This window comes from Balaenoptera borealis (assembly GCF_965194805.1).
Source record: "Balaenoptera borealis genome assembly, chromosome: 1".
NCBI lineage: Eukaryota > Metazoa > Chordata > Mammalia > Artiodactyla > Balaenopteridae > Balaenoptera > Balaenoptera borealis.
In genome coordinates, this window is record NC_138860.1 from 25517061 (window position 1) to 25529902 (window position 12842).

Below are 12842 nucleotides of genomic sequence, written 5' to 3' on the forward strand. Positions count from 1 at the left end.
GTTTTCTTTTGTCCTCTTGGGCACAGAATCCCGGCTACTGACACGTTATGACTCACTGCGGAAGATCGGAGGACACCAGTGTCAAAGGGCAGCGGACTCTGGAAACCGAGGAGGGACAGAACCTGAGAAGAGCCATTTCTTTCTGCCACAGGTCACAAGTTACGGGGGAGAAAAGTTGCCAAACACTAGCCTTGCTCCTTTTGAAAATATCAACTTAGGAGCATATAGACATGAGGAAGTGGAAATTACATTCTAATGTAAAGAAATGCATTTGATTCGATGGTGGATAAATGACAGCTCTATCAGAGAGTAATGATAAGTTATATATTTTAACATCCACATTTAGAAAAGTAGTGAAGCCAGAAGCTGTGCTAAGGAGTCTCAGAACAACACCTCCAGCCCCATCCAAGCATTCTTAGGCTTCAATGATAATTATCTCTGATCTGAAGGTAACAGGGCTTCCTGCAACCAAAAGTAAGTTCTGTTACCAGTCTGACTTTCCATTGATTCTTACTTAGGACAGAGGTCCCAGGCCCAAATCTACCCTGTTGGGCTGACAAGGACCTGATAGTTCTACTACACCAAGCCAGACCAAGCGTGTTTAAACAGGTGAAGAGACTATCCCTCTGCCCCCAAATTATTATGCCTATTACTATACTACCATCTAATGGTGAGGTGCATTAAAACATAAACGTAACCTAGTCCAAGGACCACTGGCAAATAGTTATAATGTATCTCTCTGTCTCTCCAGATAAGTCACCAAATGACATAGTTCATAAAACATGGCTCCAGATCTAAGATTCCTGCTAAGGAGAAGGTAATGAAGTCTCTAATTTGCCTACCTGAGAAGAGATTGTGTCAGCATCAGGGAGAACAGCAAGATTTCTAAAACACTCCCAAAGTGTGCAAGGTAAGAGAGAACTATAATTCTAGGATAGATGTTGGTTAAACTTTCCTATATATGAAAATTTAGTAATAACAGAAGGACTTGTACAATACAGTATGTGCATAATGAATTACTGTCTTGCACAGAGGAGGATAAAAAATTAAACCACAGTCGTATGCAGAGACTATCCACTGCTTTAAAAATAAAGCCCCACAGCAAAGATCAAGTTTTAATTGCTATAAAGAAAACAGTAATATATTATCAACCCTTTGCCCTCTGCTCTTGCTGGTCAAGATTTTAGATTTTTTAAATCTATTTGGGGATTTTCCTTCAGTGCTAAATGTTGGAAGTGGAGATTGTTTGGGGAAATTTACTGAACCATGAAAACAAAGACTGCCCCTCCCCCCTTCCCCGCCTTCCCCCCCTCCCCTTTCTCCAAACACACAGCACACACATATCAGGGATTTTTCCACTTCCTGAGCTGTTCCATTAGTGCCACCAATAACTCACTCGAAATCACATCAGAAGACAGACAGAACCTCAAGAACTCCTGGGATGCAGCTAGCTGGTCCACAGCGCATCAAGGCTGGTTGCAGAAACCCCAGCCCAGCATCCTCCATGGGTGGCCTAGACAGATAACAACCAGATACTCGGCCAGCTTGTGAGGGTTGAAATGCCATGGGAACAGCAAGCAGGAGGGGTAGGTAGAATTAGGATACCCTGGAACATGGCTTCAAACACCCCTTATGGTGTGGAATTTTGAGAAACATCATTAATAAATTTACAGCAACCTAAAAACGCAAACTGCAAGTTGACTTCCAGTCCGGGAAGTGGGCAGGGGTCAGCATAAGACCAGAGAAAATCCTTCCTGGCTGAGAGCCACACTGATGTGTGCCTTCCCAAACAGCATCCCTCCCCGACGTTTGGAGCACAGAACAGTAGAAACGGTGTGCTGCTGTTATAAACACACCCAGAAGCACTGAGCTGTGCAAAACCACCACATCTCTTCTTCTCCTGACCTTGATTTCACCCCAGCACAGAGAGAAAACCACCAGTCTAAATCAATGGTTCTCTAAGTGTTGTCCCCAAAAAGCAGCATTGCCCCAGAACTGCTTAGAAATGCAAATTCTTGGGCTCCACACCAATCCTACTGAATCAGAAATCCTGGGAATAGGGTCCAGAAATCTGTGGTTTAACAAGTTCTCTTGTGGAACTTGTTGATTCTGATGCCCACATAAGCTGGAGAGCCATGAGTATAAATGAAGACACTGCAGGAACACACAGGGATGCAGTCTGTTGGTTAACCGATGGCAAACGAGGATGCGACCAAGTTAGCTAAAACCCGTAGCTCTGGAATCAGCAGTTTCATCCTGCACCCTCAGCTCCTTCAAGTGTCAAGCACCATGTCATCTTGGTCCAGACTCCCCTGCCTTCGGCGGCTTTAGTGGGTCTGCCCACCTCCTCTCCCTGGGAACCGGAACAGAGCACAGGACAGGGCTAGTAATTCACAGTAGAGTCAAGCAGAGAGGTCCCCAGGGACACTACATCTCCTTATTTTGTTTTTTAATCTTTGGGATCAGTGGTTCACTTCCAGGTCCAGCAAGAATGGTTGGCAAGCCATGGTTGTTAGGTGGGAGAAACACCGGCCTGTAACACTGAGATCCCGTTGTGCTCAAAGGAAACGGTGTGGCCTTGCTGGCAGCTCAGGAACTGAGATAGCAACTCAGCCACCGACGGAACCTCGTGCAAGAGGGCACAAAGCAATTGATTTCAGGGGTTTTCTTTTTCTCTGATAAATATAAACGTTACATAAAAGTCTAAATAATACTTTAACTAAAACCCATACTGTTTTGTGTCACGTGAGAAGGCAGTGTTTTGAAGCTGTAAAATGACTGCATGTGGCCATGAGCTGGGAGAGGGTGTGGGTACAGAGGAGAGAGTTAGAACAGGAAGAAAGGGGCGAAGTATTTCTGAAATACTTTTTAACAAAGAACATCCCCATTCTTTTATCAGAAAACATTTTGACTATGAGGTTTCCACATAGCTACTAATAATAACTTGTAAATTTGCCTAGCTGGAGGCTGGAGAGTTGGAATTTATAAGTAATGTAGAGCAGAAAAAGAGCTGAAGAGGAAGCCAGCTCTTTTCCTTGGGAATAAACAGAACATGATTTGGACAACCACCGCCTGAAGAGAGCAGGAAAGAAATCAGGCTAGTCCAAGAGAAACCAGGCTATAGATCATTAAAGTGTAAGGCTTTCCCATCTCTGCTTCTACAGCTGGAGCCAAACCCGGAAGCCCTAGAAGAGAGATTCATCACCAAGGGCATTTCCCTCCCGGGCTGACCCTGGACTGCTGCTTGGTGTCACCTGTCAAAGGCAGTAGGCAGTAAGAACGAGTGCTGAAGTAAGTAAGGTTCATGAGCCTGTAGTGCTTGTTCCAGGGTGGGGACAGAATGGATGTATCTAGACTGTAGAGTTCGTCTCCAAAGAGGACAAAGCCACATGGCGCTGAGCTGGCCCAGGAGCAGGCAGGAGGGGCTGTCATCTTTGCTCTGATCCAGCCAGTTTCACAGCCGCCAGAGCAGCCCCCATGGCACATTTAGAACCTCCAAAATGAAATCACCTGTGGCACTGAGGACCTGCTTTTGTTCTTTTTTAAATAAATAAATTTATTTTTTTATTTATTTTAGGCTGTGTTGTTTGGGTCTTCGCTGCTGCCCGCGGGCTTTCTCTAGTTGCGGCGAGCAGGGGCTACTCTTTGCTGCAGCGCGCGGGCTTCTCATTGCGGTGGCTTCTCTTGTTGCAGAGCATGGGTTCTAGACACGAGGTCTCAGTAGTTGTGGCTCGCGGGCTCTAGAGCACAATCTCAGTAGCTGTGGTGCATGGGCTTAGTTTCTCCACTAAGAAGTGGAGATCTTCTTGATCTCAGGCGTGTGGGATCTTCCTGGACCAGGGCTTGAACCCGTGTCCTCTGTATTGGCAGGCGGATTCTTAACCACTGCACCACCAGGGAAGTCCCTGCTTTTGTTCTTTGATAACCTCATTCCGTCAGTAAAGGGAAAAGATATATTAAAATACTCATCCTCCTCCCTTAACCCCGCCTGTGAATCTCATCCTTGCTTGGACAAACCCACTTCTCTTACAGGCAAGACAACGATGGAGGGGGGCAGGGGAGTTCTTTTGGCTGTACAAGAGGGCCAGAGGAGGGGAAACTTAGGCTAGAAACCCACTGGGTACCCCCCTTTTGTGTACCTATTGGTAAACCGAATATACTCATTAGAGAATTTAATAATGTTAAGCATGCAGCTCAGCTGGGCAGCCTCAGCTAACCTTCCTGCATCCCCTGTCCAGGTGCACAGCTGCATGGTGACAGCATGTCCCTGTCTCTATCACTGGGTCCCCCTCCCGGCCCCAACCCCCCGAGAAATGCTAGGTGCCGTCACAGTCACAGGCTTCGTGAGGACCAGGTGCACCCCCCTGCCCTCTCCCGACTTCCACACACACGCCGGTTGTGCTTCTTCCCGGAGCCTTCAGAACCTCTATCAATGCAATGGAAGCGTGTCGGCTGCTGCCAGAGCAAACTGCCAAGGAAGCCTGCAGAAGCATTCAGTCTCATTAAAAACCAATAACAAGAAATGAATTTTTCACCTGGTTTCCTATGGAAAAAATAATACTGGGGAGGAAAAAAAAAAAGAGCGTACTGTGTGTATGTGTGTGTGTGTGTGTGTGCGCGCGCGTGTGCGTGCGTGCGTGCGCGCGCACTTCTCGCTCTCATCTCAGAAATTTATTCTTTCAGCCAATAAACATTTTTGATACTTACTATGGGCAAAGCTCTGTGCTAGATTCTGTTAACAGGAGTGAGACACAGTCCCTGACTTCCAGGAGCTCACAATCTAGAGGAGAAAATCATACATAAATAAAAACTAGGAAATCGTATTATAAGTTCTGTAATAAAGGCTCATTGATCTATTCAACAAAGATTTATTGTGCACGATGTGCCAGCCTCAAGTATGAACAAATAATTTTGAGAACACAGAGGCCAAATATAACTACCATTCCTCTTTCAAACAGGAAAGATACGATAAAAGAGCTCCCCATGCCTATGCTCTTAAAGGATAGAGTCCAGATCTTTTCACATACCCATCATACCTGGTGTGTGCCAAACAAAAATGCCTTCTACGCATGAATTTCCTGTCCTGTTATTCACCAGGCAATTTCAACCTAATCTTTCTTTGCCATTCATTCATCAATTCTGTAAACATTTATCGAGCACCTACAATGTGCTGGGAACAGGGGCTACAAAAACAAGAAGCTCTCTGGTTGTTCACAGCTCACTGGGGGAAACAAGCAAATAACCACCAGACAATATGACAAGTACTCCTTCCCGGGCACAGGATCCCTGTGGAGTGTGCACTGAGGAGGGGACTGTCACCCAGCCTGGGGCGGGAGGGAGGGGTCTGGGAAGGCTTTCTGGAGCAAAGCCTAAGCTGAGTCTCGAAGGAGGATGCATGGGAATAAAACCAAGTTGTGTGTGTCAGAGGGATGGCATTTCAGACAGAGAGGGCAACTTCAGAGAGACAGAGAGGGGAAATGCAGTAGGGGCTCATGGGGGCCTTCAAGCAGTCCAATATCCTGGGCTGTGCACTTCCGAACACTTGATCTTGTCAGAGCTGTTTGGCGTCCAGTTAGCTTCCTTCAGCTAACCAGATTCTTGAGAAGACGTAGCAAGTAGAATGACAATTTCTCAAGTCAGAGTGACTCTGCCTAGTGGGCCAGATGTTCGTGTGGGTCCTGGAATCCGGATATGTGCAGAAGGATGCTGAGTGAGCATGAAATTGGAGCAAGTTGCAAAGCCAATGATCTTGTCATCAACTTCTGACAGCCCCGGATCTGTCTCCACTACCAGCTCCTCTCCCCCTCCTTTTGCAGCCAAGCTTCCAGGATGCAGCCCTCTTCTCTACTTCCTCAGCCTACATACACCCCATCGCACCATAATCTGGATTCTACCACTTCTCCCCTGAAGCTGCCTTCACCTAGGTCATAAACGCTCTCTTTGTTGCTAAATACAGGGTTCTTTTTAGTCCTTCTCGTTCTTGGTGTCTCTACAGCTTCTGCCCCTGAGACCTGCTCTCGTCCTACTGCATGTATCCTCCTATTTTCCCTCCGATGCTTCTGGCTGCTATTTCTCAGGCCCTTGGTGTCTTCTTTTTTCTCCGCCAATCCTGCAACTGATAGTTTCCCTCTCTATCCTACTCTAGGTGAGATCGCGGCTTCAGTTACCATCTATACAGTCTAAAGATTCCCAAATTGTTGTCTGCGGCTCAAATGGCTTTTTAAAAAATTGTGGTGGGCTTCCCTGGTGGCGCAGTGGTTGAGAATCTGCCTGCCAATGCAGGGGACACGGGTTCGAGCCCTCGTCTGGGAAGATCCCACATGCCGCGGAGCAACTGGGCCCGTGAGCCACAACTACTGAGCCTGCGCGTCTGGAGCCTGTGCTCCGCAACAAGAGAGGCCGCGATAGTGAGAGGCCCGCGCACCGCGATGAAGAGTGGCCCCCACTTGCTGCAACTAGAGAAAGCCCTCGCACAGAAACGAAGACCCAACACAGCCAAAAATAAATAAATAAATAAATAAAAGTCTCATTCTAGGAAAAAAAAAAATTGTGGTAAAATACAAATAACATAAATGTACCATCATAACCATTTTGGGGATTCTTTTTTATCATAACCATTTTTAAGTGTACGGCTCAGTGGCATTAAGTACTTTCACATTGTTGTACAACCATCACCATTGCCCATCTCCAGAACTCTGTCTCATCTTGCAAAACTCAAAGGAGGCAGTCATTAAACAATAACTTCCCATTCCTCACTCCCCCAACTACTGACAGCCACCATTCTACTATCTGTCTCTATGAGTTTGAATACTCTAGGTACCCATGTCAGTGTAATCATACAGTATCTGTCCTTTTGTGACTGCCTTATTTCACCTTGCAAAACATCCTCAAGGTCTATCCATGATATACCATGTGTATGAATTTCCTCCCTTTTTAAAGCCGAATAATGTTCCATTGTATGTATATACTACATTGTGTTCATCCATTCATCCATCAGTGAACACTTGAGTTGCTTCTACCTCTTGGCTATTGTGAATAATGCTGCTGTGAACATGGGTGTACAAACATCTCTTTGAGACCCTGCTTTCAATTCTTTGGGATATATATATCCAGAAGTGGAATCACTGGATCGTATGCTAGTTCTATTTTTAATTTTTTGAGGAACTGCTATACTGTTTTCCACAGTAACTGCACCATTTTACATTTCCACCAATAGTGCATAAGGGTCCCAATTTCTCTACATCCTCACCAACACTTGTTATTTTCTGGTGTTTTGATATTAGCCATCTTAACGGGTGTGAGATTCAAATGACTTTTATCAACTCTAGACTTATACAGCCAGCGGCCTACTGGACATCTCAGTCTGAATATCTTAGAGAATCTTGAACTCAGTTTGCCCCCAAACAAATCTTTTCCCCCAAACCTGATGCCCCGTGGTGTTCCCTACCTTGGCAAACCCCACCACCATCCCTCCAAGTGCCAAAGCTGGAGACCTGGATGGCTTTCTTGTCAGTTTCAGCAATTCTAGCTCCCTGGTACCTCCTGAATCTTCCCACTTCTCCCCACCTGGACCCAACACTACCATCTCAGTTCATCTCACATCTGAATGCCCACGAAGAGTCCCTGCCTCCTGCCTTGTTCCCTCTGATTTATTCTTCTCACTCCAGCCAGTTATCTCTTTAAAGTGCAGATTTGAGCCCATCTTCTTCTGTTTCAAATCCTCCAGGGTTCCACAATGTCTTCACGATAAAGCCCAAAGTCCTTAGAATGACATATTCTGTAGTGTGGCCCCTTATGATCTGGTCATATGATGCTCTGATTCAAGCCTAATTTCTTGTCTCTTCCTGGCTTTGTCTTCTGAGCTCATTTTGAATGACTAGCCATTGCCCAAATGTGTTACAGTTACAATGCCTCTCACCAGGAATTCTTGATCTGGAACATCCTTCCCCTCTCCAGCTTCCTCTCTTGCCTGACTCTGTTGAAATGTTACATTCTCTGGGAACCTCCCACCCTCCCTGGGCTGGGTGCTCCTTCCATGTTTCCCATAGCACTCACCACACTGCCCTCTCTCCTAGACTGTGAGCACTTTTAGGTTCTGGACTCTGATTTATTTATCTTTGGATCTCCAGGATCTAGTACAGAGCTTCGGACATACTAAGTGCCTGTCTGAGTGGTCAAGGGAGGCTTCCTGGAGGAGATGACAACTAACCTGAGTCCTAATTAATGGCTAAGAATTGGCCAGATGAAAACAGGTCAAGGAATATCTCAGGCAGTGGAGGCAACAAGCAAAGATGCAGGTATGTGGTATAGAATGAGGCACCGGAGAACAGCAGACTATTCAACGTGGTTGTAGCACATGACATATGAATGACCAGAGACAAGCCTGGGGCACTTTTACCAGTAGACTCAGAGGAGAATCTATCGGGCAATCCTGGGCATGGTACCAAAGTATGGAACTATTATATAAGGTGAGTTAGGGGCGACTCATGAGCACCAATATTCAAAATTAAAGAGCAAATGACAGATGACAGATAAATGCGTTGTCCTCCCAGAGTACGTATGTTTGAATTAAGTGATGGTTGGGCCATTTACCAAGTAGCTCCTCATCCCATATTTGTTAAACTCAACCACTAAAGCATTAAGATAAAAAATATTGATAATAATAATAAAATATATAATATACACTAAAATATAATAATATTAATAAAGCTATGAAAGGAAATATGACACTTCAGGAAATGAGTCAGAGGATGAAGGAGATATGCATGAGGTCAGGAGAGACTAAGCTTCCTGAAATTGGGAACCACTAGTTCTTTCTACCCTCTAAAGATCACAAAGTCAGAAGGGTAAGGTGGGACTTCCCTGGTGGCGCACTGGTTAAGAATCCGCCTGCCAATGCAGGGGACACGGGTTCGAGCCCTGGTCCAGGAAGATCCCACATGCCGCGGAGCAACTAAGCCTGTGCGCCACAACTACTGAGCCTGTGCTCTAGAGACTGCCAGCCACAACTACTGAGCCCATGTGCCACAACTACTGAAGCCCGTGTGCCTAGAGCCCGTGCTCCACAACAAGAGAAGGCACCGCAATGAGAAGCCTGTGCACCGCAACAAAGAGCAGCCCCCACTCGCCGCAACTAGAGAAAGCCCGGGAGCAGCAACAAAGACCCAACGCAGCCGAAAATAAATAAATAAAAATAAATAAATAAACTGAAAGTCAAAATCAGCAGTAGGGTTACATTCACAAGTCTAAAAAAAAGAAGGGTAAGGAGTAGAAGCAGAAAGTGTGGGCACAGAAGAGAAGGGGTTGAAAGGGGTCGGCTGGTGAGCATCTGGCAGAGGGGAGTGCTAATGGGGCGGCGATGCATGCCGGCAACTTACCCTGCAGAGTAAAAGCCTTCATTCACACCTTGTTCTGTCTGTCTGTCTGCCTAAGGACCTGAGCGGTGGGAGACGAAGTCCTGAATGTGCTGTTGCATGTGGCTGCAGACCTTTACCCTTTACTGCACAGGAACCAGCCCCGGCCCAGGGCGAGATGGTTTTGGATTCTGACTTGTGTTCCTCCTGGCAATGTGCCCCCCTAAATTGACCTTCAACTTACTGTGTCCCTCACTGGGTCTTTGTTCTTTATACTTTTCACACCCTTCCTCCCCTGCCACTCAACCCCTGTCTTTCTCATTCCTAACCCAGAGAGTTATGTTTACTTGATCAATCAGTCCTTTTACGTCATTGGGGTAATTTGAACCTGTTCCCACTGGCCTTTCAGAACTGCTCTTCCCCTCTGGCCGCGCGCGTTCTAGCCTCCCTTCCTGGATCAAACCCACCTGACTCTGGGTGAGACGGTCCCTGCCTGGGCTTTTCCCGCCTCCCCCGGACATAACTGAGAAGGGCTTGCTTAGGCTTGCTTAGGGGTTTGATGCCCAGCCTGGAGCAACAGGAAGGAGAAGAAAGGTCCCCTTGGCCCTATCAGCCTGGCCTGAGTGCTCTGTGATAGGCGGGGATGCTGACAAGAGAAGCCTGTGCAAAACCACCGCAGCCGAAAATAAAGAGGCTCTGGCCACAGAATCACTGAGCAAATTCAGGCCTTGGTCCCCACATGAAAAGCTCCCCGGCTAAGTCACACCCTCCACTGAGGCAGCTCAGAAAGTCTGGGGAAAGCTCTCTTTTCTGGGAATTGGGAATGTGGGAAACTCCCAAAAGGAGTCAAAATCCGCGGGCTGCAGGAAACGCCGCTCAGGCCACGGAAACAGTGACCGGCTAGTTTTCGTGTGCTGCCACCTTCCGGGAGACTTACAAACTGCAGCACTGCCGGTCGAGGAAGAGAGACGCTGACTCATTCTCCAAGTATTTTTTGTGCATCCAGATGTGGGAGGCGTAAGACAGGGTCCCTGACTTTGATAAAGATACAGTTTAGGTAATTTGTTGTAAATGCTGTAGAGAGAAGTGTGCAAGCCAGAATCCTGGGAACCCTCTCTACCTCCGATCCACGATCAAGTCCTTGTGATTCCACGGCCAAAATGCCATCCACTTCTCTCCACTTCTGCTTCCTTCTCTCCTGAGTCAAACCACCCTTTTGCCTAGCTTCCTCCCTAAATATTCTCCTTCTTTCCATCAATGCACTTCCCTCAAACCATAGCAGCCTGCTTAAACCATTTAAGCAGGTTGCTTAAATGGAGAAAGACCAAGCTCCCTACTGCAACCCAGGGCCCTGCGTGGCCTTGCAGCTGCCTCATCTGATGCCCACTCCTCCTGACTCTCTCACATCCGCACACAGATCTTCCTTCAGTTCTCCAGACTAGACAAGCTCGCTCTTGCCTTCAGGACTGTGCTTCTCCATCCCTTCTGCCAAGCACCGTCTTCCTTATGAACCCCCTCTATCTACCTAATTCCATTCACCCTTCAGATGGCAGCTCAGACATCACTTCTTCAGGTAACAGGTCCCTCTGCAATCTAATCTAAACATTGTGTGCTTTTTCCTCACGGCAAACATCACAGTTTAATTCCTATGTGCACATTCAGTTGATTAGTGTCTCCTTCCCCACAAGCCTAAAACTCAACATTGTATCAACAGCACCTAGCATGGTACCTGGCATGTAGTAAATGCTGAATAACTATTTGTGGAATGAATTTGAATGGGCCTGTGGACTTCTTACATTGAAGAAGGGAACAGTTCGGTTTGCTCAGTGAATACAGACATATACTCCCCACCACAGGAGTAGAACAGGGCCGGGATTTCCCCTGCCACCTGGTAGGATGCTCTAACCACAGTGGCACCTCCCTCTGAGCCTTTCTGGAAGGCTCAGCATTGCTCTGTCCTGGGTGGATGGTCCTTAAGGTGGATCATTGGTGGCGGGGTGGGAAGGCTAATGACAGAGGGTGGCTGTGAATGGAGCAGAGAGCAGGGAAAGGGAGTAGCAAGAGACCATTAAAGTCAGAAGGCCACTGGACTGATGACCTCCAAGGTATGTGAAGTCCCCACGCACTTTCTCCAGGTATCAGAGAGAATGATGCTGTGTATACACTATGAGGAGAGTCATCGCCACCCACCTGGGTGTCATTACCTGGGGCTCAGGCTGGTTGAATTCATTCATTCGGTAACCTTTACTGCGTTCTTGTCCTCCAGGAAGTTACACTGCCCTTGGCGCCCACAGGGCACCCTGGAGGCCCTTCTGGGCAGCCTGTCGTGCACTCAGGTCCGCGGAGCCCGATGTGAAAGTCGCTGAGGCGGAAGCCATCTGATTATGAAGCAGGCTGAGTGGAGGAGGCGGGGAGAGTTTCCCCCGTGTGGTTTCCGCAGTGGTGAGGTGGGTTGATTAGTCACGTGGCTGGTAGAACATACAGCAACAGAGATACGTGTAGCAGCCATTTGTTTTTTTAATTGCCCAGCGTTCACTTCCCCGTTATTGGAAATATCACTCCAGTTTGTGTGTGTGGAGTTAAGCCTCTCTCCTGTGTGCACTCTCGGTGGGAAAGTAAATCAAGGGACCTTCCCGCACAGCCGAAGGGTGGGCACGTGATGCGGTCCAGGTTGCTCAGACTCTCTCCTGAAACTGTAACTTTTTTTGGGCGGGGGGGCGGGGGGGCGGGGGGGGTGGGGGGGCTGTCCTGCACGGCTTGCGGGATCCCAGTTCCCCAACCAGGGATCGAACCTGGGCCCTCGGCAGTGAGAGCTCGGAGTCCTAACCGCTCGACCGCCAGGGAATTCCCATGAGACTGTGACTCTTGAACCGAGCCAGGCATCATGAACACTTGGAGCACACCTATCGCCTCGGTAACTCTCAGGTAAAGCAGTTGACCGGTTTCCTTTGGTTCCTGTCCCGTTTCGAGACTGGGTGTCCAGCCTCCTGTCTACTCTGTGAGCTACCCGAGAGTGTTTCAACAAACATCTCCTTTTGTCTGACTTGCTGAAGCTGGTTTTTGTTGCTTACCACCAAGGAACTGTGACGCATTATCATCTGGTTCATAACTTCCATTTGGCCGACTACAGATGGTGGGCAATAGTGCAAAGGCTTGGATGGGAGCTGCCAAAAGAGGAGGTGGCTGGAAGTGCCTGAAATGTTGGCCATCAGAGTCCTTGGAGGATAAACAGGTTGACACTAGTCGATGAGGATAGCCGGAGAATTAAGTGCACTATCTTGCTGACAGTATCTCTTACCATCAGGCATGAGCCAGCCAAGGGTATATAAGCACAGAAGGTTGGAGATGAAGCCCAGAGATCACATATTCCAGGGACATTTGGGACTGGGGAATGTGCAATGATCCTCAGATGACCCCAAGCACAAATGCCAGAAGTGGTGCCACAAGGCGGGATGTCATGAAGCAGACAACTGAGACAAACGTCCCTTT